Genomic DNA, 26,260 nt, shown 5'->3' on the forward strand with positions numbered 1-26,260 from the left:
TGAGCCGAAGCCGGACACTTAACCAACTGAGCCACCCAGGCACCCAAGAAGGATGTTTTAATTAAATCTAATATGCAGTTTCTTTCTGCCACTCTATATTGGACTGTATTTTAGACTATTAAGGTGTCAACACAGGAGCAATATTTCCGAACTCCCTGCCTCAGAATGAATTTACCTAATATGTTTATTCAAATGACAAATTCTTGGACCGATTCCATAACTGCTGAATGAAAAGACCTGGGGGCGGGGCCCAGGAATTTTCATTTTACCAAATCCCATAGGTGATTCTCATGCACGCTAACTGTCTAGACTTGGAGAATTGGGGCCGTGTGTGTTTTGTCTCCTGACTCCATAGAAGAGAAAATGATACACGAAGCTCCTCCATTCTGCTCATTTCTTAAAAACCTCTTTTCCTGAGACAACTTGATTATTCCTCCTGGCTGTAGTTGGGACAGTAGAGTTGGCGAACTCTTTTTTTCTGCTTCTATCAAACTGGAGGACCCAGTTAGATCACTAAGGTTTAACTGGGTGCTTCTCGCACAAACCTCAAATTTTACTTCCCCCTTCTGTTTTAAAAACTGAGCTGTTTAATGTGATGTCTGACTTTTTTCCTCTGGAAACACTGTCACACTCCATATTTAATCTGACTTGGTTATTAGTCTCTTCCTAGTTGATATTTTTATATAACCAGGCAATGTAGAAATCCGCAGTCTTTGGTCTGGTGGTTAACATGGTGGTTTATGCATGGTTATAAACAAGGACATAGAGGTCTATACAGGGAGACCTTGGACGAATACTGATATACATTCTACCGACTTCTTGTAAAGACTAAAAGGGATCTTTTTTTCACAAAGTCCCAACAGCAAACTTAGGATAAGTGCCGAAGATTCTGGAGATCTGTTTAATACTTCATCAAACATGAATGTCATGAGAGCATACGTGCTGATTACTGTTCATGCTTGTGCATAATTTGAGACATTCATAGAAAACACTGGCCATTGGAATGAAGTTTTCATTTGGTGGATTTACTGCTCACGATAGAATTGATGGACAGAGCGTGGAGAACCAGATTCTTAAACATTTGATGATTCAAGACTTCCCCTGTTCCTCCTTATTCTTTATTCTTAAATACTTTACAAGGGCTCTAACCCTTTTCTGTCTGACTGGTTAAGAACTGAAAATTTAATAAGATGAAAATAAGTAATGTTTAAATATAGAGGTCAGCTGTCTCCGGGAACTGTGTATTTCAAACCAATTTAGTTATTATGTCAAGAGACCGTTTAATTCAGTGTAAGTTAAGAAGTAGATCATGAACCAGTTACTTAGGGGGGCCAGATCTTGTTAATGATTTCTTTTCTTTTGGTTCTCACCCATTCTGTGAAATGTTTCAGATATATTTCGATGAGAATATAAGCTCACCAGGAACCAGGTCTCAGGTCTTTGGATGAGCATCATTGCTGATGACACCTGCTAGGTCACTTGCAACTGCACCTGTTTCCAAAGTGAACATGTATCATTTTGCTTGCGATCTCCCCACTTCTTAACTATTCAGAAGTGTGAGAATTGACTAAACGGTGGAATTGACCGTAAGATTATAGTTCGCCACCATGGTGCCGCTTAGCTGTGGCGAATTTCCTTTGACCCCAAACTTCCTGTGGCCCCAAACTGATTGTCTTCCCTCTCCTTACCCCCACTCTGTGCCCCTCCCCTTGGCAAGAGGGAATTGAAACTCCCAAGGGAACAAAATACTGTCAAAAGGAAGAAACGATGTATGAAATGTCTTCAGATCTAAATGTGAAGTCAAAAGATTTTATGATAATGCTGTGATGAACTGTCAGGATGTTTTTATTGTGAGAAAACATGTTATACCCCATGTAGGAAGGCTCATCCTAAGTGGTCTCACTTCTCAGGCACAAATATTGAGAGTCGCAAGGGGGGGATGTCTCGCTATACCTCACACAGGTGTTTGTGGCAGAATTAGGACCAAAGCCCACGACCTTTCAGTTCACACTCCAGTGTTCCTTACAGTATTAACAGAAAATTGTGCTGGAGCTAATAACCACCTGATTTACAAAATCAGATCATTGAGGAAAAGTTGTGAATTGCAGGCAATAAATAACTTTTTTTTAAAGTCACAACACACGTTGTGTTCATAAAAGAAACGATCCTGACTCTGGTACAGAGTAAATCTTTCCTTGATAACGTTTTCCACTTTGTGGTAGGAATAGGCAACATTGTTGTAAATTACTTGCTGCTTGAACAAGTAATTAGTGTTTAGCATTAATATAAGTACTCTGCAAACTCTATGGCTATATGCAAACATCCTTTAGACAAGAGATGATTTTACTGAAGGTAATTCTCAGAAAGGCGCTACCTAGAAAACAAAGTACAATGGGCTCAAACATTAAGCATATTAAAACCCAAAACAAAGCTTGAGAGAGAAATGCCAGTTACATCTAGCATGCACCCTTCCTGACCCTTCTATCGGATGCAGGATCAGTGTCATACTGGGTTGGTTGTTTTTCCTCAAATCCTGTATTTGTCTTGGGTGTACTTGCTCGGCACTCTCTTGCACTCTTTGTCTAGTTGGAGAGAGTATATTAGGTTGTGGTTGACACTTTCCTTCCTTGGAGCGAGTGGGTGATGTCCCTTGAAGGTGAGCTGGCTTTCTCATCTTACCCTTTGCTTTTGATTGTGTTTCTAGAATCAGAATGTAAGATCGCTCTTAATCATATGAACATTTTTATTGAACTTTCTGTCAATATTTATTTGAGAGAGAGAGAGAGAGAACAGGGGAGGGGCAGAGCGAAAGGGAGGCACAGAATCTGAAGCAGGCTCCAGGCTCTGAGCTGTCAGCACGGAGCCCAAAGTGGGGCTCAAACTCACAAACCATGAGATCATGACCTGAGCTGAAGTCGGATGCTTAACCCACTGGGCCACCCAGGCGCCCCTCATATGAGCATTTTCATCATGATCTCATGCGGAATTAAGCACATCATTACCATTACTCAAGGAGAGTATTTTCTTTGCAAAAGAAACCCCTTCAACCCCTTTCTACTTGAATGCCTCTTCATGGTGTAATAGATGTACCGCTGAAACCGGAGCTCCTCTGGACTTGGTTCTGTCCAGTACAGGCAAAGCGGGTTGTGTAAGACAAATTACTGATCTCTGAGGGCAAAGTCCGGTTAATAGCTTAACCCAAAGAAATTTAGAAATTAAAGAATTGCTACCTTAAGTGTCATTCTATTTAATTTTATATTCAAGACTCTCCAAACATACGAGTAGTAATGATCAGGAACCATTCAGATAGGGTCAGATGAGAAACTGAAGATACTTGCTATATTGATTTTGAATTTTCTGCTTTAATAAAGTTCGGTTTTTTGTGTGTCTTTTTTTAAAAAACATTTATTTTTGAGAGAGATAGAGACAGAGTGTGAGCATGGGAGGGGCAGAGAGAGAGGGAGACACAGAATCCGAAGCAGGCTCCAGGCTCCGAGCTATCAGCACAGAGCCCGACGCAGGGCTCGAACTCACAGACTGTGAGATCATGACCTGAACTGAACTCGGATGCTCAACTGACTGAGCCACCCAGGTGCCCCAGTAAAGTTTTAAGACAGTCATACCTTGTCTTTTGGTGGCTACTTTTGTGTGAATTGTCTACAACTATCTTCATCCTCTGTAGTGTGAAAAGTTTGTTGTTGGATATTCTGACAGATACTGCACCAGAGTAGTTTTTTGGATTTGACGCTGAACAACAGGTACTCTTGAGTCCCATCATATAGCAGAACAATATCCAGGAAGGTTGCACGAGACTTCACCTAATTTTAAGAATGGGGCTGGGCACGGAAGAACGTTTTTATTGTAGATTCTAGGCTCTCGCAGATGCCCAGATGCCCTAGCGCAGTAATCCGGTGTGATTCTGAACCGGCGGTTCTTGCAGCATCCGCTGACCTCTGCGGTCAGTACAACCGCTTAGGAAGTCCGGGGACATTGTGTGTGGGGTTATATACGTACACACCGTGGGAGTGGTGCTTGATGAGCCCGGCTTTTACACACAAGAGGGATAGAAATTCTTGAATATCCTATGGGTTCTTTTTTTTATTTATTTATTTTATTTATTTATATATTTTTAAGTTTATTGATGAGTTTTGAGAGAGAGAGAGAGAGACAGAGCCAGAGAGAGACAGAGAGACAGAGAACAAGCTGGGGAGGGCCAGAGGGAAGGAGAGAAAGAATCCCAAGCAGGCACTGCACTGTCAGTACAGCGCCCCATGCCTGGCTCGGACTCAAACGTAAGATCATGACCTGAGCCTAGATCAAGAGTCGGACGCTTAACCAACTACACCACCCAGGTGGCCCGAATAGCCTGTGTTTTTCAGAATTGTCTGCATCATGCTATCACAAAGAATGGCCAGAATCCCTGGACTTCTCTTCATCAGGGAAGGCTGATCACTCACTGCTCCTTGAGTGTTCAGTCTGATATCACTGAGCTATCAGACTTCTTTCTTATGTGGTCTTTCACGTGAGACCTTTGAATATTCCAAGTTAGTCACACTTCAGGACCACTATGTCCAGGCTGATTCGCAACTATGTAAAAGAAAACATGAGTGGAAAAGAAATCTTAGCAGTGTTTATCTACAACCAATGGGATTACGGGTGATTTTAATTTTTTTGAAGTTTTTTTTTTCCTGTTAATTTCTATAATAGGTGAATTTTATCAGAAAAACATCTGAAATCATACATAAAATGTCATATCCATCAACGGGTAGTGAGAGTTGAAAAAGAACTCAAGGGGCACTTGGGTGCCTCACTCGGTTAAGTGTCCAGCTTTGGCTCAGGTCATGACCTGACCTCTTAGAGTTCATGAGTTCGAGCCCTACGTCAGGCTCTGTGCTGACAGCTCAGAGCCTGGAGCCTGCTTCCGATGCTGTGTCTCCCTCTCTCTCTGCCCCTCCCCTGCTCATGCTCTGTCTCTCTCAAAAATAAATAAACATTAAAAAAAATTTTTTTTTAAAAAGGAAAAGAAGTCAAAAAGCTTGAAAGAGCACACAGAATAATCGTTATATCTGCTGGTTGTTGTGCTTTTCAAGCTTTATACAGTAGTAATAACTTCTTATGGGAAAATATTTTAGTTTTAAACACAGCATACTGCCAAAGTAAAAGAAAATGTCTCCATTCTTTAGCTACGTACAACCAGCATTCATCATTACTAATTCTTCAGAAATGTCCTTGATCTTGTTTTGTGCTTGTTTGTTTTCTCCCCAAATTTGTATATGGGAGCTACATTTGTTCCAGGGAGGATTGTTAAATGGGAAGAAACTACATTTTCCCTATAGATTCCTTCGTGTTGGAAAGGACATTTCATTAAGTAGGAGAAGCAATGCAAATGATTTCCTTCTGGGTAGGTTATCTCCCTCTGCCGGCTCCCCATTCGCCATAATTATATTGGCCCCAGATGGATTTGCTTTCTAAAGTAGAAAAGATTGATACTTTAAAAATAAATCCAGTTTTGGGGCACCTGGGTGGCTCAGTCGGTTAAGCGTCCGACTTAGGCTCAGGTCATGATCTTGCACTCCATGAGCTCGAGCCCCGCATCAGGCTCTGTGATGACAGCTCAGAGCCTGGAGCCTATTTCAGATTCTGTGTCTCCCTCTCTCTGTGACCCTCCTCCGTTCATGCTCTGTCTCTCTCTGTCTCAAAATAAATAAACGTTAAAAAATATATATAAAAATAAATCCAATTTGGAAAAAAAAATTAGTAGTCTTTTTTGGCTCCAATTCTAATTTAGTTTCATCTTCTTGTTTTAATTTGTGTATCTGCTATTATGGCTTCTTTCTGGGACTTTTAACAACTTGTGTTTTGTCTGGGATGAGAGCTAGGATAGCATGAATGATTTGCTTAGTTAAATCCTTAATTTTGCCTTTTTTTTTTTTAACTGAAGATAATATTCAGAAGTCATTAACATTAATTACATAAAGAAAAACAACAATCTTTGAAAGTCTCCTGTTACGGCTTGTGGGGGTGCTCTGTTGTGAGTGCTTTATTAAAACACAGAATTTATCGATGCAGGTCCCTAATGACAGGCATAGAAAAGAAACCTCCATTTATTTATTTAAAATAGCACTGTTCCCATGATTCTCAGTAATGCATTGAAAAGTACATGGCGTGAGGTTAATGGGCATTGTCCTTCGCAGTACGTGCTAGAATTATAAGCGTGTACTCAAACTTCTCTGATTACAAAAGTGATACCTGGTCATCATACCAAGTTTAAAAAATGCAGCCACTACCAAGGAATAACAGCTTCCTTTCACTCTGTATTTTCTGCTTATATTTTGCTTTTAGTATTTTTAGCAGTTATAGGTATTTTTTAAGTTTATTTACTTATTTTGACACAGAGAGAGAGAAAGTGTGCGTGCACACGGGGGAAGGGCAGAGAGGGAGGGAGAGAAAGAATCCCAAGCAGGCTCTGTTCAGTGCAGACCCCGATGCGGGGCCCAATCTCACAACTGAACTGTGAGATCACGACCTGAGCCACCATCAAGAGTCAGGTGCTTAACCGACCGAGCCAGCCACCCAGGCACCTCTAACAGTTACGTGATTCTTGTTTCCTATTTTGTGACCTTTGTTTCACCTAGCATTTTTATAATACTTAATGCATGAAATGAAATTATCTTGGAAAACACAGCTTTTAAACTAACATTATGCTGGACACTACAATGTGTTTTATTCCTTACTTTGGGTCATTTAATTGTTTACTTTGTCGTGGTGGCTATTATAAAGGGTGCATTGTAAACATCATGGTAAATACTTTGCAGTCATTTGTGGGTTTTCTGGGAACCGATTCTTGGCCGAATGTCTTGCAAATCTTGTAGTTGCTTTAATAAAATATATGCTATTTAATTCTATGAAAATATGAAGGAAATTTTTATAAATTTTGTTAATGCGTATTTATTTTTAAGAGATAGAGACAGAGCGTGAGCAGGGGGTGAGCAGAGAGAGAGAGAGAGAGAGAGAGAGAGAGGGAGACACAGAAACTGAGGCAGGCTCCAGGCTCTGAGCTGTCAGCACAGAGCCCGACACGGGGCTCGAACCCACGAACTGTGAGATCATGACCCGAGCTGAAGTCGGATGCTAACTGACTGAGCCACCCAGGCGCCCCTAGCTGTCTAACTTTTAAGTGAAAAACTAACCTCTGATTTGATAGCTGAGCTTGTTGTGGGGTATATATCGACCTCATAAGATGTGTGCTTCTCCTTGGCTCTAATTTATGACTGTACGTAGATAAAATTACCTTTATACCTATTTTATAGAATTTAGGGCATTAACGACGTGGGATGTTACAGAGGTTTGTATTTGTGATAGTCTTTACTCTGGAAACACACTGATCCTCTCTAGTTTAGCAACAGGGGTTTGTTCAGGGACCAGACTCAAAGATGATCAAAACCAGCCTCTTCTTCCCTGGAAGTTTCCCCCCCCCGCCCCCCCACCCACAAATTTCCAGTCCTAGTAAGGATCCACTTCATGACCGGATTAATGTGAACTTTTTTTTGGTTAAGTATTAGGATGAAGGATTGGTTTAAGAATAGGAGTTAGGGAGACGGTGATGGTGATAGAGTGCCCTGGAGCAAAGGAAAGAAGCTTCTTGAGAGTAAAGGGTAAAGGATCCTTTTAGCAGAAAATCACTTTTGAATACCATTTATAATGGTAATGGAGTTTAGAAACTTCTTTTGGATTTTCATGTTGTACCTTAAGAGTTAGGGTCATAGGGGCGCCTGTGTGGCTCAGTTGGTTGAACATCCAACTCTTGATTTCAGCTTGGGTCATGATCTCATGATTTGTGAGTTTGAGCCCCACGTTGGGCTCTCTGCTGACAGTGTGGAGCCTGCTGAAGAGTCTCTCTCTCTCCCTCTCTCTCTGCCCCTCCCCTGCTCGTGCTTTCTCTCTCTCTCCCTCAAAATAAATAAAATCTTATTTTATTTAGAATTCCAAGAAAAGAGAGTAATGTTTATGAATGCTGACCATTAATTCCTATCGTATTTAAATGCTTTTATTAAATGATGGGATGTATGTGGTGTTTAGTAGGTGCTTGATGTGTAGATGTAAACCTCTCGAGGGGGAGTACTTATATCTTTTTATGACATTAAAATTTGGGGCCATCCTGTTGGTTTGTTGATTAGGTTCATGCATTTTCAAGAATGTGTCACCCGGCTCAAATTTCCCCTAAACCTTACCCTTCGATATGAACTACTTTGCTAAGAATGTGGCATGTGACCTTGTTTGTGTTTATAACCTAACGGTGTGGCCGTCACTGAAGAAGGCCCCTTTCTTTATCGTGGGGTGTCTTTATCAGTTCAGGATTGCTAGATTCTAATGATTGGGTCATGTGGTTCTCTGTTTTTGCTTTATTGAGAACGTAGAATTATCATATCAGGGGCTATGATATTCTGTATTCTCTAAAGCATATTTAATACATGAGGCTCATGTTCAATGTGCCAAGAAGTTACTGTCTTTAAAATTTGAGCTTTTTTCTCTTCTTCCACTTTTGTTCTCAATTTAAGTTCTTAGAATTCCCGATTGAGTCTAAATTCATGGGAACCAATGCACATATTTTCTTCAGTAAATTTTAACTGTGTTGTCTATGATCTTTGACTTTAAGTACCTTTGGTCAGTAGACCCTTCACTGCACTTCATATGTCAGTAACTTTTAACCTCCTGGTATTTCCCTATTCCCCAGAGACCCCTGGGCCCTCACATTAGTCACTTGACCCCACGTCTTTAACCTCCACCGATCAGTGAGCGTTCACTGAGCTCTGCTCACTCACAGCTGTGCTTCTTGACTTGACGTGGTGGTCAGCCATTCCTGTTTGATCTTCCTAACCTCCGGCTCCCTCCACAGGCAGCTGTTCCAGGCATCCCTCCCTTCAGCTCCCTGGAATGAGCTCTGTGCTGCCTTTCCCTTCAGGTCCTTCAGACGCCTCTCTGTCCTCTTTAACCTCCCAGTGGTCTCTAACTCTGTGGCCTAGTGCCTTCTCCCCGCACCATTATTATGCTGCTGCTTCTATTTATCTCTCTGCTGACTCTCCTTCTCCTTCTCTGGCTCATTTTTCTGTAGCCCCCTTCGAAAATCCTCAGTATCGGTGTTTCATAGGAGTCCTCCCGGGTGGTTCATTTTCTCGCAATACACATAACTTCCTAGGAAGCCCCAATCAGTGCAGTGGCTTCCAAAGGGCTGGCTTGATGATTCTCGAGCTATTAATCCATGGTTATGTGAGTTTCCATAACTATAATCAACAAATGGTAAATGTGGCCTTCTCGGATTAAACAAAGAACACAGGAGCATGGGCTATGCCTATTCCATTTTTCTCTGTTGGTTTATTGTACCATTTGGGATACAAATCTGTTTGAGGCAAAGCGTTGGATTGTTTTCAGCTTCTATTAAAAGTCTCCTGGACCCTTGATTTCACGCAGAAGAATTAATTGGATTTGAATGAGGTTAATGTAGAAACTCTAATATTGATGCAGAAATACACCTCACACTGGGCAATCTGTCATGTTTTGAGTTTTCTGCCCGTCAATGACAACTAGTAGCAAGAATAAAATGAATCAAGTTTAAATCCCTAGGGAGTACTTATATATTCACTTTTCACATATATTGTTAAAGAGATGAGGATACAATTATAGAAATAAAGAAATGGATGACAGGCTGAACCTCAAAAAAAAAAAAAAGAAATGAAGCTAAAAATGGTAAGCAAAATTCTTTCTTATATTTCAAAAAGCATTTTTATATACTTTAACTTAAATAAGGTTTCTTGCTTTATATATATATATATATATATATATATATATATATATATATATATATACACATACATATATAGATGTGATCTCAGTGTTGGAATTAGCATCTTCCACTGTGAGGAAATGTTACATTTGTACTAAAAGTGTAACTTGGAAAGAAGAGAATTAATTTCTTCTGAAGGCAAAATGTTTTTGGAAAACTGCCCTAATGTAAGAATGGCAATTCAACAGCTGCCCAGATGAGTAAAGTTACCTAAGGATTTATTGTTGCAGTTAATGAATGTTCACTTGTACGTGAGAACTGTTTTCAGGGATGTCTTTTGTACTCAGTGGGATTGTTGGCTTCTCATGCCATTACCTCTGTTTTTCAAAAAGGGAGCCTCCTATATATGGTCTTAAAATACACCTCTTGTATGGATTTAGGTAAATAGCCAGCTATCCAGACGGTTTGAACATCAACCAAAAAAATGAAACATCTAGAATTATCATGTCATGAGTAGCATGAGTGGGAAGGGTGTCAGGCCAAGAGAGGGGACTGACCTTTTGTTTCTTTTGACTGGGAGAGAGACAGGCATGAATAAATACTGCATTAAACCATAAAATGTGTTGCTTTTAACTTAGGTAATGGAGATCCTGTGTCCTGTTAGCCTTATGCATTATTAGAAAGTCTACTTCTGGGGCACCTGGGTGGCTCAGTCAGTTAAGCGTCTGACTCTTGATTTCAGTTCAGGCCATGATCTCATAGTTTGTGAGATCGAGCCCCACATGTTACCACAGACCCCACTTGGGATTCTCTCTCTCCCCTCTCTTCTCTGCCTTTCCCCTGCTCTCTCTCTCAAAATAAATAAACTTAAAAAAAGAAAATGTGCTTTTGCCCATGAAATGGCAAATCAACTTACACTTTTCTTAGAAGGTTCGGATAACCAGTGTTCTTACCCCAAGTCAAAGGTCTGTCCTCAGCTTTTTTCTAAAACCACAACATTTCCGGGTTAAAACAACTGAGACTCTAAGTATAACTTTCGTCTAATCTACATTTCAGTCATGTTTATAATTTTAAGTGAAAGACAGAAACTGTAATATTTGGAATGAGAGGTACCCTAAAATTAATCACCCCGTGTCATTATCAGCACTAATCATATTCAGATTCCTCATTTATAAATGTGAAGGCTAAATGAGAGCTTTGCCTTCTTCAAACACCTTCTGTGTGCTCCAGGGCCTTCCTTTGAAAAACTACTTAAAGATCTAGTTTGATTTAAAGGCTGAGCTCCCGCATGCCTGAAATGCTTCCTCTTCAAAATATTTGCTCCCTGGAGAGGTCAGCTGAAGATGAAGTTTTCATGTGACTTTAGATTGTTGACCTGGAAGACCATTTGGGTCATGGAAATGGCTTTGGCACAGTTTCACCACTTTCTGGTTGACAAGGGGCCAGGACGGGAGGGCGGGGCTGGCTGTGTAGAGCCGGGAGGAACTAGGCTGAGAACTAGGCTGAGAACGTTTGAAGCCTGAATGCACCTACCTCTGGTGCCTTTGCTTTTGCTTGAGAGGATTTTAAACTACGGCATGTGTAAATGTGCCATAGCTTGTATGGGCGCACCTTTAAATGATTCTGCAGCTACAAAATGCATTCACTCTTTGCCCGGCGTGTAAAATTTGAATGACGCTCGTGCTCTGTTGGAAGGGCACAGACGTTTTCATTATAAAATTCATTCAAGCAGAAAAGGAGCAGAGTGAGCAGAAATTTTCATTTACATCCGTGATTGAAGTTGCGACGATAAAAGAAAATTACTAGGTTTAAGAATAGCCATGTTCTCATTCTCTCACACGACCCAAGGAGTTGCGTCAATATGGAAAATAATACGTTATTGGGGAAGGCTCTGATCAGTAGTCTCAAGTTTTGCATGTCCTTTAACTGACCTCAGATTTTTCTAGGGTTTTTGAGTTATCTTGAAATAGATTACAATACTCCCTTTTTAAAAATCAGGTCCATTATTTGTTACAATGTGGGCTTTATGTTTCATTACCACAGAGATTCACAGCAGTTTCTTAGCTTTTATTGTATTAGCAGGTGTAGACAGATAACTCAGTTAGGCCAGTCTTAGAAGCCATGAGATACTGGATTAGAGACGTGGAATCAGAATTTTCCGGGGAGAATTTTCTGCTAAACAGTTTGTGATATACATCTTGGAAGCCTTAAGGTGGTAATTTCATGCCCCAAACCCTCTTCGTTAGAAGTCCAGAAATTCAGTTCTCTCGGGAATGGCAAGCCTTGGCAGATTGATTTATAATAATGAAACTAAGCCGTGTGTACGAGTCTGAGTGGCAATTTCTAAGTCCACAGTGGAGTGGTAAGACAGGGAGAGATTCTTTTTTTATTTTTAAATATTTATGTATTTATTTTGAGAGAGAGAGCATGCGCATTTGAGTGGCAGAGGGACAGAGAGAGAGAGAGAGGAACAGAGAGAATCCCAAGCAGGCTCCATGCTGTCAGCTAAGAGCCTGATGCAAGGGCTCAGGCTCATGAACCATGAGATCACGAGCTGAGCGGAAATCAAGAGCCAGACGCTTAACTGATTGAGCCACCTGGGCACCCCAAGACAAGGCAAGATTCTGATTTAGCTGAGATCCATCCCCATTGAAAAAAAATCACATGATTTTTGAAACACAACTCAGTGGAACTGGGTAATTTCTAAAACATATTTTTATTGAAGAGCTTGATGAATCGTGTATCCTTATTATATTTATTCTATTAGATAGAATAAATCCTTCTTCCCTAGATGATGTTGCAGGTACAGTGACAGAACTCTAATTCTTTTTTCAGTGTTTTTAACAGAGCCTTGAGGACTTAGCAATGTTCTGATACCAGTAGAAGGTTGTGCTGATTCCAAATACTGTACCCTAATTACTTCCTAGCTAGCTCTTTTGTTAAATACGGTCATGTCTTTTCTTTTTCATTTTTTATTCCCTCTTTACCTCCTTTTGCCCTAAATAGCTATGTATCTGCTATGTATATATAGTTTTTGAAAGAGAGCATGAGCAGGGGAGAGGGGCAGAGGGGGTAAAAGAGAGAGAGAGAGAGAGAGAGAGAGAGAGAGAGAGAGAGAGAATCTTAAGAACCTGACACAGGGCTCAATCCCACAACCCTGGGATCATGACCTGAGCCAAAATCAAGAGTTGGACGCTCAACTGCCTGAATCACCCAGGTACCCCTATATTTTGTTTTTCCTAGAAGTTTTGAGTTGGAGACCCCCTGAAATATAAAGCAATATTTATTCCTCTGGTCACTAGGAGACGACTCCATTGTCTTCTAACGCTGGACATTTCAAGTCGGGGCTGGACACAAGAGGATCCAGAAGGGACACTTACTAAGTGCTCAAGGGGCACAGTGTGGCAGCTGGGTCTCAGGGGTCTCATGCTTACGAGAGAGACAAGCTGGAACAATAGGTGTGAGCATGATGAGCGCATGGGGAAGTCGTTAGCTGATGGTCAGCACTGGTGATTCATGGATTTGTGTCCCAGGCCAGACTGGCAGGGACTTGGGAAACCTTCTCTGCCAACCTTAGTGAGTGATGAAGAGTTGGGGACGCAGGGTCATAATGTAGCTGTAGTGGATGAAGAGGAGTAGGGAGAGCTCAGAGGTAAGTTTCTGCTCACAAAGCGGTTCACTGGATGGAGTTCAACATTTCAGAACATTTCCACGTGTGACACGATAGGTGGTCCAGCTTCTGGAATATGGACAATCTGAGTGTTGCAGAGGTACAGTCCATGAGGATTGGCACATGAATTGTGACACATATTAATTGAGAAGGCAGAAGCGTTACTAAGTGAGCAGGGGGACCTGGGTGTTATAACCACGTAGAATTTGTTCAGCAGGCCCTGCCATGTTTGGCTCCCCTAAAATGTTGGATGTTGGCGCTATTCCCTTCTCTTGCTTCCACATAAGATAGATTTTTGACCTGAGGCGCCTGGGTGGCTCAGTCGGTTAAGCATCCAACTCTTGATTTCGCCTCAAGTCATGATCTCATGGTTCATGAGTTCGAGCCCTACGTCGAACTCTGTGCTGTCAGCTCTCTGTCTGCTTGGGATTCTCCCTCTCTCTCTCTTTCTGTCTTTCTACCCCTCCCCCATTTGCACTCTCTCTCACTCTCTGTATCTCTCAAAATAAATAAATAATCATTTAAAAAAACAAAAAGATTCTGACCCAGTGAAGAAGTGCTTATTATTCTTTGGGTACAGTTCTAAAATTTGGCGGTCAGGTGTCCATTTGCTAAAGTCAGTACTCTCTCAAGTAGGTGTCCAGCTAGTGACTGGAATGTCAACTGAAAAGTCAACATTGAAAGACTAGAGGAAGTTGTTGAACCCCTAGGCATGGATGACAATACAGTTGACTCTTGAGCAACATGGGGTTTAGGGGTGTTGAGCCCCGACAAAGTCAAAAAATCACATATAACTTCTGACTCCCCAAAACTCAACTAGTAGTGGTCTACTCTTGACCTTTCTGATAACATAAAGTCACTTAACACATACTTCATATGTTGTACATATTATATACTGTATTCTTACAATAAAGTAAGGCCGAGAAAAGAAAATGTTACTAAGAAAATCCTAAGGGAAAGAGTACTGTACTGTGTTTGTTGAGAACATTTTGTGTGTGAGTGGACCCGCACAGTTCAAACCCGTGTTGTTCAGGGGCCGATTATATCTGAATGAGAAAGTAGGAGCAGAAAGTAGAGGGTGGTTGTCTTGTTTTAAAATCAGAATTACTATTTTTTTTAATGAAACACATTTATTTATATTCTGCAACCTAGATAATCAAACAATATAGGAGGCCTGAAGCGAATATAAAATGGCAAAGCTAATAGCATAATCTTATATTCAGCCTCTGATCCAATTATTACTCCTTAGATAAAAATTTATCTACATTAAAAACTGACTTGAGATGATAAAATCAGAATTATTAAAAGATGAATCAGTGAGGGATGCCTGGGTGGCTCAGTCAGTTGAGCATCCGACTTCGGCTCAGATCATGATCTCATTCATGGTTGGTGAGTTCGAGCCCCGCATTGGGCTCTCTGCTGACAGCTCAGAGCCCGGAGTCTGCTTTGGATCCTGGGTCTCCCTCTCTCTCTCTCTGCCCCTCCCCCGCTCATGCTCTGTCTCTCAAAAATAAATAAACGTTAAAAAAAAATTTTTTTTTTTTAAAAAGAGAGAAAGAGAGAGAGAGAAGACTTGAGGAAGATTGTTCCAGCAAGGCCAGATGGTAATGGTCTGGAAAAAGACAGTCAGGGGTTTGGAAGTGATAGTCCCCAACTCTGTTGAGAGGTTTATCCGTGAAAATGCCTCTTCCTGTCTTGATGACGGCCTACCTCACACGTGGGTTTCTGAGTATGGTATGGGGAAAAAACGGGCTGTGTATTTTTACCTCTCTGTGTAATTTAAGGTTTTGGTAATAAGTGGTGGTTCTCTGGCCTCACGGCACCTCACGCTGATTGGTACTTTGTTAGCAATTATGGGGCTTTTTAAAAGGCCCATATATAACCCTCATTAATTGCATCTTTAAAATCTATCAGGCTATGAATATTTTAATAAGGCAGAAAGAAAGTGTTAGGAGAAAGCAGCCAGTGAGGATACTTGTGTTTCTGAGAGACAGAATAAAGATTTAGGACACTATCCCTCTACTTTTCTGCTTTTCCCCCTCTCCTCTCGATATTCAACACTGGGCTAGGCTAAAGCTGAGGAGGCTTAGGTATAAAGGAAGCCTGATTTAAATTTCCACATCCGAATTGATCACATACTCTATAAATAAAAACTAAAATATGAGAACTGCAAAAGGAGAAGTGAGAGAAAAGGGCTGTTTGCTGGTAAATAGGGTTAATGGTGGTAACAAACTGAATTGTAGTGATCTTCCTCTCGGTGATTAAAATGTACGATATTCCAGGGATGCCCGGGTGGCTCAGGCAGTAAAGCGTCCGACTCTTGTTTTCTGCTCAGGTCATGATCTCCCGGTTTATGGGTTCGAGCCCCACATCGGGCTCTGTGCTGACGGCCCGGAGCCCGCATGGGATTCTTTCTCTCTGCCCCTCCCTGCTGTGCTCTTTGTCTCTCTCAAAATAAATAAATAAACTCAAAACAAAATGTCTGGCATTCTGATAGCATATAGAACTATGAATACAGCCTTTTCAGTGTATTCATACTTGGGGTTTATTTCTCCGTGTAGGCTTTTATCTTTGGATTCAGATTTTACCCCATAACCTCAACCTGCCCACATCCAACGGCTCACTCGTTGAAAGATATTCCTGATCTCTGAAATTTGACCCCAAGCTAGTACTGCCCTATGGTTGCCACCAGCCCCGTGTGGCTGTTGAGCATTTGAATTGTGGCCAGTCCAGACTGACACGTGCCATAATGTAAAATACACGGCAGATATTGAAGAGTTAGTCTGGAAAATGGCGGGGGGAGAATGTAGACCGTTTTAGGGATAATTTTTTACATGGATTGCGTGTTGAAATGACAACGTTTAGGATCTGCTGGGTGAAATAAAGACTATTACCAAAACTCAGCTGACCTTTTTTAATGTGACTCCTAGAAACTTAAAACTGCTTCTGTGGCCTGTGTTCCAGTGGACAGCCCTCTTCTGTGCTCTTTTATGAAGGACTCTGTGTCTCCTCCATGGAGCTGGGTCCACAGTGGGATTCAGCAATACTGAGTGGGAGCAGAGATGATCTCTTAAAATTAAACCAAATTGTTTCAGGTGTTAATTTTTTATCCTTGTCCCGCATCTTATCTGAGCTCCTGTGGTCAGAAGGTATCACTCTCCTCCCCTTTTCATGCATGGGAATCACTAAATCCTCCTGAGTCACTCTGTCACTTTCTCCCTTCCGGCTTCAAATGCAGAATTCTTCCTACCCTATTCCTAAAATTGTGCCAGAATGAGAAATCTATGGGACAAGACCCAGGCTTATGGGAAGAAGGCATGAATAGCTTGATTATATATATATATATATTTAACGTTTATTTATTTTTGAGAGACAGAGACAGGGAGCAAGCATGGGAGGGGCAGAGAGAGGGGGAAGACACAGAATCTGAAGCAGGCTCCAGGCTCTGAACTGTCAGCACAGAGCCCGACGCGGGGCTCGAACTCATGGACCGCGAGATCATGACCCGAGCCGAAGTCAGCCACTTAACCGACTGAGCCCCCCAGGCGCCCCGTTATGCTCTGCGTATTTTAACGTAATTAAAAGAAAAGGCAAAAGACAGGCCATTGTAACAAGTGTTTCATAATAACCTGTAACCTGAAAAAACAAAGCAGCCCAAAACGTTAATAAGATTAGTTATAATGGATTACCTTCAGTCCATTCTCGCTGCCTGAAGGAACAGCTGAATCAAATCACTTGGGAACTTGTTACACAGGCAGACTGGGTCCCACCTTCAACCTGTCCAGTCAGAGACTGTGCTTTAACAAGATCCCCAGGCGATGTGTGTGCGCCTCGAAGCCCGAGAAGCCCCCTGCTGTTCGCACAGTTTCTCAGTGTAGTCGGTGAACCACCTGAATCAGAATCCCTCTGGGGAGGTCTGTTTTTCAGGCACATCCCACACGCCCAGATGCAGGTGCTGGGATCAGAGGGCGGAAGGATGGGTCTAGATGCTGAGGCCGCACACCAGGGGTTTCCGAAGCATTTTAGAGTTTGTACACCCCTGATCTGGAAAGACTTAGCCATTATTTTCATAATTCTGTCTTTTAAACTGATGTTGGAATTACTACAGAAGTAAGTAACAAAGAAGGCCCATTGTTGATAAAACAATGAATATGAGTAATACAACGAAAGAGAGGCAACAGCTTTAACTAATCTGGGGTCGGTTAGCCAGGAAGCCGTGACGCAGAATTTGTGGAATGTGGTAACACTTTACTCGGGTGTAGTGAGCATTACAGTTGAGCCAGACCTGGAGCCCAGCCTGGTTCTGTTATTAGCTGTGCAGAAATTACTCTTCAAGCATGAGATTCCTCACTTGTGAAGGGTAATTGAATTCTATGATGTTGCGTGTACATTTCTAAGTCAAGGTTAAACTTAGAAACCAAAGCATCTCCTTTCCTATTGATATGTGTGAGGACTCTGAAATTCTTCAGGTTTTTAAAAGAATTTAAATGCTGCACATCACACAAATGATTCGGTGAGAGATTTGCTTAGAAGACTGTAAACCAAGCTCTGTCTAGTTATTATAAATGCCATAGAAGAGAAGCCCATCTTAGCAAGATCTTTTTAACCCCAGTTTCTTTGCAGCTATAGTAATTTCACAGACACCATTTTGAAGGCCAGAATGGTGATGCAAAGGCAAATAGGTATGAAATTTTATATGGAGACTTCCAAAAAAGTTTTTAAGTAAACTTGAAGTTTTAGACTTAGAGAAAAATTGAGATGATGGCCCAGAGGATGCCCACATACCCCCTCAACCAAGTTTCCCTTATTATTAACATCTTCCATTGGTCTGGTACATTCCTTACAATCAATGAACCAGTTTTGAAATCTTATTATTGATAAAGTTCATGCTTTGTTCAGATTTTTTTTAATTTTCAGGGTCCCCTTTAGGAAACCCATCACATTTGGTTGTCAGATCTCCTTAGACTCCTCTCGGCTGTAGCAGCTTCTCAGACTTGCCGTGTTTTAAATGACCACGGCAGTTTTCAGGGGTACCCGTCAGGTATTTTAGGTCGTGCTCCTGTGTTGGAATTGTCTCATGGTTGGACTGGTGTCACGAGTGTTTTGGAAGACCACAGAAGTAAGGTGCTCTTCTCATCGTATGTCATTTGCACATGTTATCAACTTGGTATGTCACCATTGATACTGACCGCGATCGCCTGGCTGGGGTGGGGTTTGTCAGCTTTCTCCAATGTAAAGTTACTCCCTTTTCTACCATTGCCTGCTGTGTTCCGGAAGGAAGTCACCATGGGTAGCCTACAAGGAAAGGAGTAGAGATTTATGCTTCACCTCGTTGAGTGAGGGTAGAGTATCTATGTAGATTATTTGGAACTCTCCTGCACATATTTGTCCCTTTCCACCTATTTATTTATTTAGTTATTCAGTCATTTGTACTTAGGAATACTTTGAGTTATAATCCAAGACTACTTGATACATTTTATGGCTCAAATTATTTCCGTGCTGGCCACTGGGAGCTTTTTCAGTGGGCTCTTGTGCTTATTTGAAATATCTTCTTCTTCTTTTTCTTTCTTTCTTCTTCTTTTTTTTTTTTTTTTTTTTTTCTGAACAAGATGCTCCAGGCTCCTGTTGTATATTTTCTGCACCACCCCCTAGAACCAGCCATTTCTTCAAAAAGCCTTTGTTCCTTTTATTGGAGAATGGTATTAAAAACTGAGGTGTGGGGGCGCTTGGGTGGCGCAGTCGGTTAAGCGTCCGACTTCAGCCAGGTCACGATCTCGCGGTCCGGGAGTTCGAGCCCTGCGTCAGGCTCTGGGCCGATGGCTCAGAGCCTGGAGCCTGTTTCCGATTCTGTGTCTCCCTCTCTCTCTGCCCCTCCCCCGTTCATGCTGTGTCTCTCTCTGTCCCAAAAATAAGTAAAACGTTGAAAAAAAAAAAAAAAACAACTGAGGTGTGGATGCTAAGTGTGGTCATTGCCTCCAGAGTACCTTACCTACTGGGTCCTCTCAGCTGAAAGAGGGAGCAACATATTTCTGTACACTCACCCTTGTATTCTACATATCTGTACATACTCTTAAAGCCACGCATCTGTATCTATATTAAGCCAGATACGAGTTCATCTTGATGTCTCCAACTCTCCTGTATTCCTACCACATGGATCATTTCACCTGCTCTACTTATCGGTAAATTCTCATTCCAACAGTGAAAAGCCTGGCTTCCAGCAGCCATCATCCATTTAGTTAATTATTCAATTTCAGCACACTTGCATAACCCAATCAGACTTGTTAACTCATTCCTACGTGAGGTTTTTTAAAAGCTGCAGAACTGCCAACAAATCTTCATTTTGTTCCTGTCTTTTAAAAATATATCCGTTGCACTGTTTTCATTGGTTAAGACCAGTGTTATTCAGAGTCTTGGTCAAACGCTATTTCTTTTACCCAACCTGGCATTTATGCATGTGTATAAGGCTGTGCTCCCCTCACTTGAATAAAACAGAGAGACAATTTAAGTGAAACTTCTGGTTTTCACTTTATTTTTGCCTTTACCTTAACATGATCCATTTAGTGTCTGCCCTCTGGCAGAGACTTCTGAGGCTAAGAATGCTCAGTTCTGTTATCTAGTAATAGCTACAATGAAATGTTGGCGGTAACAACAGTCCCTTCTTAAAGCAGTTTGTAATTCACCCTTTTGTCCCCTTGGAGAACCCAGTAAGTCCCTCTATGAAGCAAAACTTAACCACGGTTTTATCACAGGAGGAGGTTTGTTGAGAAATATTTTGGCTACTCCGTAAGTATTCTTCCCATCTCTTGAGTACAAGTGCCTCCCAGAAAAATTTCTGTTTGTTAACATATGGAAGTTACAGAATACTGATGCGTAATGAACAAATTCAAGAAAAAAATGTCCATGGAGGGAGAATCTAAAATGGTAAAGTAAAAATTTGCCTGAGTCAGTATCTGTCTGCGGTCCTCATCATGCTATGCATTATGTAGTTGTGTGGGTTAATAAGCATGTAAATCTAGGACATTCTACTTGTCCACATGGCCACGAGGGACAGATGGAAGGTTCTTGTCCAGCCTGTTTTTGGTCATTGTCAGTATAAAGTATCCTCTAGCTACTGGAATAGGAACAAGTGAGATCCTTGACTCTGTTTGTCCTACACCCTTAGTTGATCCTTCAGATTCTTCCTTCAAACTTTATCCAGAATCTTACCATTGCTCGCCATTCTCTACTACTATCATCTTGGTGCAAGACATTGTCATCTCCCACCTGGATTACTGTTAACGGTTCCCTGCCGGGTCTTTGTACTTCCAATCTGGACCTGTAGGACAGTAAGAATTCATTTAGAAAAACACTCCAGAGTCTTCTTGTGTTACTTAGGGTTCTGGCCAGAGTGTGGGCAATGTTTAGGACCCCGCACAGTCCACTGTCACTCACTCACCCATTGACCTCCTCCCCCTGTCATTCCTTTGTGACAACACTGGCCTCCTCCCTATTCTGTGAACTCAGCAGGCATGCTCCTGCCTCAGGACCTTTGCACTTGTTCCTTCCTCTGCCCTGAATATTCTTTCCTCTGTTATCTTTCTGATTTGTTCCCTCACTTCCTTAGGCCTTCACTCAAATGCCGTATTTTCAGGGAGGCTTTCCCTGACTACTCTATTTAAAATTCCACCTCCTCGGGGCGCCTGGGTGGCGCAGTCGGTTAAGCGTCCGACTTCAGCCAGGTCACGATCTTGCAGTCCGTGAGTTCGAGCCCCGCGTCAGGCTCTGGGCTGATGGCTTGGAGCCTGGAGCCTGTTTCCGATTCTGTGTCTCCCTCTCTCTCTGCCCCTCCCTCGTTCATGCTCTGTCTCTCTCTGTCCCAAAAATAAATGTTGAAAAAAAAATTTAAAAAAAAAATAAAATAAAATTCCACCTCCTCTGCATGACCCCCTCCCACCAATCCCTCTCCCTTTATCTGCTTTATCTCCATAATGTTTATTACTGTTTGACATTCTGGTTTGGGGTTTTTTTTTTCATCATTTCCCACTAGAATTTCATTTAGTTTCATCTCTTTTGTCCACTGTTGTATTCTCAGCATTAATTAAAAGTAGAAAGTATGCGGCAAAGAGTTAGCACAGGAAGCACTGACTGCCAGAGGGAATCCAGGAAACCCCGCCCCTCACAGCCACGCCCTCTGTAGAAAGTGAAAAGATTGGTCACGTGGATTCTGCACTCATAGGGACTCCATCCCTCTGGGTTGACCATGATTATTTATCCATTACATCATAAGCAATGCGCCAGCATAGAACCGTGGGACTATAACTGAACAGTGATAATGTACTGAGAATAAAACCTCACTGCCTTCAGTAGGCACATAGTAGGTGATGAGTAAACAATGAAGAGTAGTTGTTTCTACTCTTATTAACTATAATTGATATTAGTACGAGAAGCAATAGTGGTTGATGAATGGATGCTGGGGTGGGGAGGAATAATAACACCAGCAATAATAATTGTTGCAGGCACGGAGCTGAGTGCTATAGGAATATTAACTCATTTCGTTTTCCCAGCTCTCCCATTTACTGTGTGTGACCTGGGCTGATTATATAATTTCTCAGGCTCACCTTCTCCCCCTACACAGTGAGACCATTAGTTGCCTCTGAGTGTGGTGTGAGGTGATGTATGGCCACGCCAGACACGGAGTCCAGAATCACTGAAACCGTCCACCTCTTACCTGGAGGGCCAGATCTGGGCCATGTCTCATCTCTCATGGTCAAGTATAGCACAAAGAAGCAAACAGGCTTTGCCACTTTTCAGTGATTACGTTGCCGGAACATTCTTACCCCGACCCCCTTTCTCATCTCCCCTTTCCTGAATCGTTTTTAACTCTTGAGAGACCAGGAAGGGAGGACGCCCTTTGACCCAATCCATAGACCTCTGACATGTTTAGCCCTCTTATTCCCACGATTCTGGCCGACACCACTTTAGTCTTTGCAAGTTCATAGAAATATTTTTTAATTCTGAAATCTCTGTACCTTGAAGTTCTTAATTATGGTTCTGGAATCTGTAATCAATCTATTCAATCCCACTGTGACTCTGAAAAATCTCAGCCGCGTGCGATGTTGCTCTTTTCTCTGACAGCCCCCACCCCGTTTCTCCCCGTGCCGTGAATTCAAGGTCCAGGGGGTTTTCGTTGTAGCACCTCATACTCAATTCTGGCTTCTTCCTGGAATCATCTGTCTTTTGAAAAGGCAGCATAAGAAAATTGAAAACTACATTCCTATATTTGAATTCCATGATCCGGGAGACTCCACTACTTGCCTGCTTAATATTTATTCCCACTTCTTCCTTTCTAAAAGAACCCCAGATTTTTTTTTTTTTTTTTTTTTGTTCACAGTGACAACATGCTCTGCTGAAAATAGTCTCACAGATTCCCTTGCAGCTGAGTGCGGCCAGATAACATAGTGCTGGCATGTAGGATGTAGATAATGGGGAGGAGGGTGTCCATCCCGTGTAAAACAGCCAAGCTGCATTAGGGCAGGAAAACAGACAGGAAGCCATCATCCCTTGGCCTGTTCCTCCTGTTTCCTGCGTGCAACTTGGACTTGAAATGAAGACTTCGGTTACCGTGGCCATTTTGACCACGGAACATGAAGACAAAAACCACCGTGCTAAGGATGGCAATACAGAAAGATGGGAATAGCCTGGACCATGAGTGCATCATTGAAAATGTCTAGCAGCCCTAGCCTCAGTACCAGACTTCTTGTGTGAGAGAAAGAACCCCGTCGTGTCTTTAAGCCACTGCTCATCGTGTGTCCTGTTGTATGCCGTGCAGTGCATCCCCAGCTGTTTTATGTGGCTTGCCAGGTAATTTAAGTCTAGTTTTATCGTCAAATAGACTGCATCGTCGGTTATAGCATTTCAGCCCTTTCTAGTCTAAAAGTGAATCTGCTTTTATAAAAGCCGAAGAGAATTTGCCAAATAATCCATTTCAACCAGAGTTTAAACAATGAGTTGAGTTACCACTCCTGGATGAAAAGCTTAGAGACTCAGATTTTTAGGCCAATTCCACCGCCAACTGGCTCTGTGGGCAAGCCACTTGACTTCCCATCTGCAGAATGAGGTAATTTGAGTTAGACAGTCCTCTCCAAGACCACCAAGGAGCCAGTGGATTTAAGGCCTGCAGAGTCCCGGTTGAACTGGGCATCATTGTGCATCTTGCCAAGACTTTTTGGCCAAACCCAGAACTTGTTCATTAGCTTTGAAAATCCCCTTTCAGTTGGAGTGTGTGTGGTGTGTGTGTATGTGTGTGTGTGTGTGATATAAATTGTGAATTTTTTTCAACAAGAAACCAGATTGTATGCTTATTCATAAATGTGCACAGTATATACTGATGAATTTATCCCTAGGATTAAATGGTGCCAAATGCCCCAGAGGTCAGCATTAACAGGAATCTGATTTCTCATTATGATACTTAATTTATTTTGATCGCTTTCACTTGAATTCTTTTAAAAATTGTGTGTATTTTTGGTTTTGGTTTTGGTTTTATTTTTGTTTTTTACCTGAAAGATCAAACCAAAGAAAACCAGAAGGTTTATTTAAAAAATATGTTTCATACAGAAACTCCAGGTAAATACTGTCAGGTGGTTTTGTTTTGTTTTGTTTTGTTTTAATTAAAAGACTATTTTTTAAAGCAATTTTAGATTCACAGCAGCACTGAACGCAAAGTACAGAGTTCCCATGTGTCTCCAGTTGTATCATAGACATTTAAGAATAATTCTTTTAGACACTGAAGAATAATTCTTTTAGAATTAAAAGGGGAAAGAATATAGGCCGTGTTAAGCTAAACTAGCTTGTGAGAATGGATTTGTTATATTTTTACCACTCCTTTTTAATTCTTTATTAAAAATTGTTAACAGATTTTTGTGGTTTAATTGCTTAAAATTTCTGATGTGGAACATTCTAGTATGTTTCATCAATTTTGAAAGTAATAATTTAAGCAGGGCTGTAAAACCATCAAGTCATTGCCAAATTTTATTTTAATGTTAGAGTACAATGAGTTTCCTATTTTGCCATTAGTCCTGAGGGCTTATTAAATAACCAGTATTTATCCTTGGGGAAAAAAAAAGCAATTTCATTTGAGGAGGCATATATTTCTTGGCTATATACATTGTTAGAAGCCCAAGAGCATCTTTACAATGCTAAATGGAGGCTCCTTTTGCAAATTAAAAAAATTCTAATATCTTTTTACAAATTAATGCAATACGTGTCCTTTTGATGAACATGACATTTACCAAGGCAAGTATCTTTCAACCACTTTGGCTTTTTGCATTAAAATCTAGTCTTCTGCAGACTGGCCTAAAGGCAAGTAAAACAAGACCTTCTGTTTGGGAGCTGTTAGCCAGTTTATGCTGCAAGAACTCTTTCAGGTCAAGGTTGAGAGTATCCAATATTCGCTCCTTATTGTCTCATGAACTGATTTAATAGCCTTGGGCCAGGCATTTGTCTTTCCAATAATTACTTGTAAAATTTAAAAAAAAAAAAAAAAAAGAGCACTTAGTGGTTGGACATTTGTGAATATGGCGGTATGGCTTGACTGACCAGAGCCAATAAATGAAGGAGATATCTTCAAGCCTTTGATCACTTCTGGCCTCCTGTGGCCTTGAAAATTGGGATGCTGAGATATCAAGTATTCTTGCTAACAGCTACAGTTGACTGCCTTTCCTGAGAAACCATCAAGAGTCCACCTGGGGAAGGTGTATTGGCTTTGGATGAGATTACTTTTATTTTCCATTCTCCATCTCCTCTGGATTTTAGTTTGGTTATTTTTGTTTTGTTTGATCGTATTCTATGTAAAAGAAAAGGGAAAACGTGATGTCACTTGCATTATTGTTATTTCCTTCCCTATACTGTACATCTAAACGTTCATCTCCGGGACTAGGTTATCATCTCCTGAGAGTAGGTGGCCTTCAGCACGTGTCTTGGCAGTCTTTTCTCCCGTGGGAAGTGAGATTGATACTATAAAAGGTCTGCGCACGGCTGTTGTGACGCTGAGGTGCAGTGACGTATGTGACTAGGTGTGTGGGTCCAAGGTGCCCAGGACTCCTGGGTTCCTTTGCCACGCCCCCTACTTGCAGCCCTTGACGGCTCATATTTCTTGCATTCTCTGTGACTCACAATACGTTGCTCGGAGCATCATAGACTGTCTTAAAAGATTTAAGGAATGACAAGATGAAAGGCTCTTTATCCTCTGATTTGGTTAGGTTTTTATATAAATATTATTAATTAGACTAAGTGCTTAAGTATCAGGAAACATCTTGCATGTTTGAGCCACAAACCGACTAAAGTTTAAGTGCCTTTATAGAAAGTTTTAAAGAACCCTTTTCTATAACGGGAATAAACAAGTTTTTTTTCTGCCCCCCTCTGAGGGCCTTTATTGCTCTTCAGGGTGCATTTCAGAATATTTTATGTTAACACACTGTGAAAGAAGAAAATATGTTCTTTGCTGGAGTGTGGACAACGTTTATATCTTATTTGGAGTCATTGGTTTAAATATGTCCTTGCATGTCTTGCGCAAAGGATGGCAGCACCCTACTCCGTGGTCTCCCTGCTTTCCTGGTCTACCTACGCTCGCTTGATAAAAGAGTTTCTCGGAAAAACAAACTTGAGCATGTCATTCCTGTTTAAAGTATCTTTTGGCTTATGTTGCCTCCAAAATGGTATCTAGAACCTTAAATTCTCCAGGTGGGAGTCCCAACATTTTCCTCCAGCCTCATTTACTTCTGGACTCCCTTATCCACTCACCTTGTATTCCAGCCATATTGTGCTTTTGTCTC

The 26,260-nt window shown here is 41.4% G+C and overlaps 1 protein-coding gene and 1 long non-coding RNA gene across 8 annotated transcripts in view; both read left to right on the plus strand.

Annotated features, from left to right (window-relative positions):
- The window catches only part of APP (amyloid beta precursor protein), a 275,601-nt gene that overhangs the window by 86,566 nt on the left and 162,775 nt on the right, over positions 1 to 26,260 (plus strand). The gene's annotated exons all lie outside the window — the stretch shown is intronic.
- LOC121036051 (uncharacterized) lies at positions 18,693 to 19,713 on the plus strand. Its single transcript, XR_005793203.1, has 2 exons — positions 18,693 to 19,165; positions 19,399 to 19,713. It is a non-coding gene; the product is annotated as an uncharacterized LOC121036051 (long non-coding RNA).

The sequence above is a fragment of the Herpailurus yagouaroundi genome, unplaced genomic scaffold (genome assembly GCF_014898765.1).
Source record: "Herpailurus yagouaroundi ecotype Mexico unplaced genomic scaffold, PumYag 162, whole genome shotgun sequence".
NCBI lineage: Eukaryota > Metazoa > Chordata > Mammalia > Carnivora > Felidae > Herpailurus > Herpailurus yagouaroundi.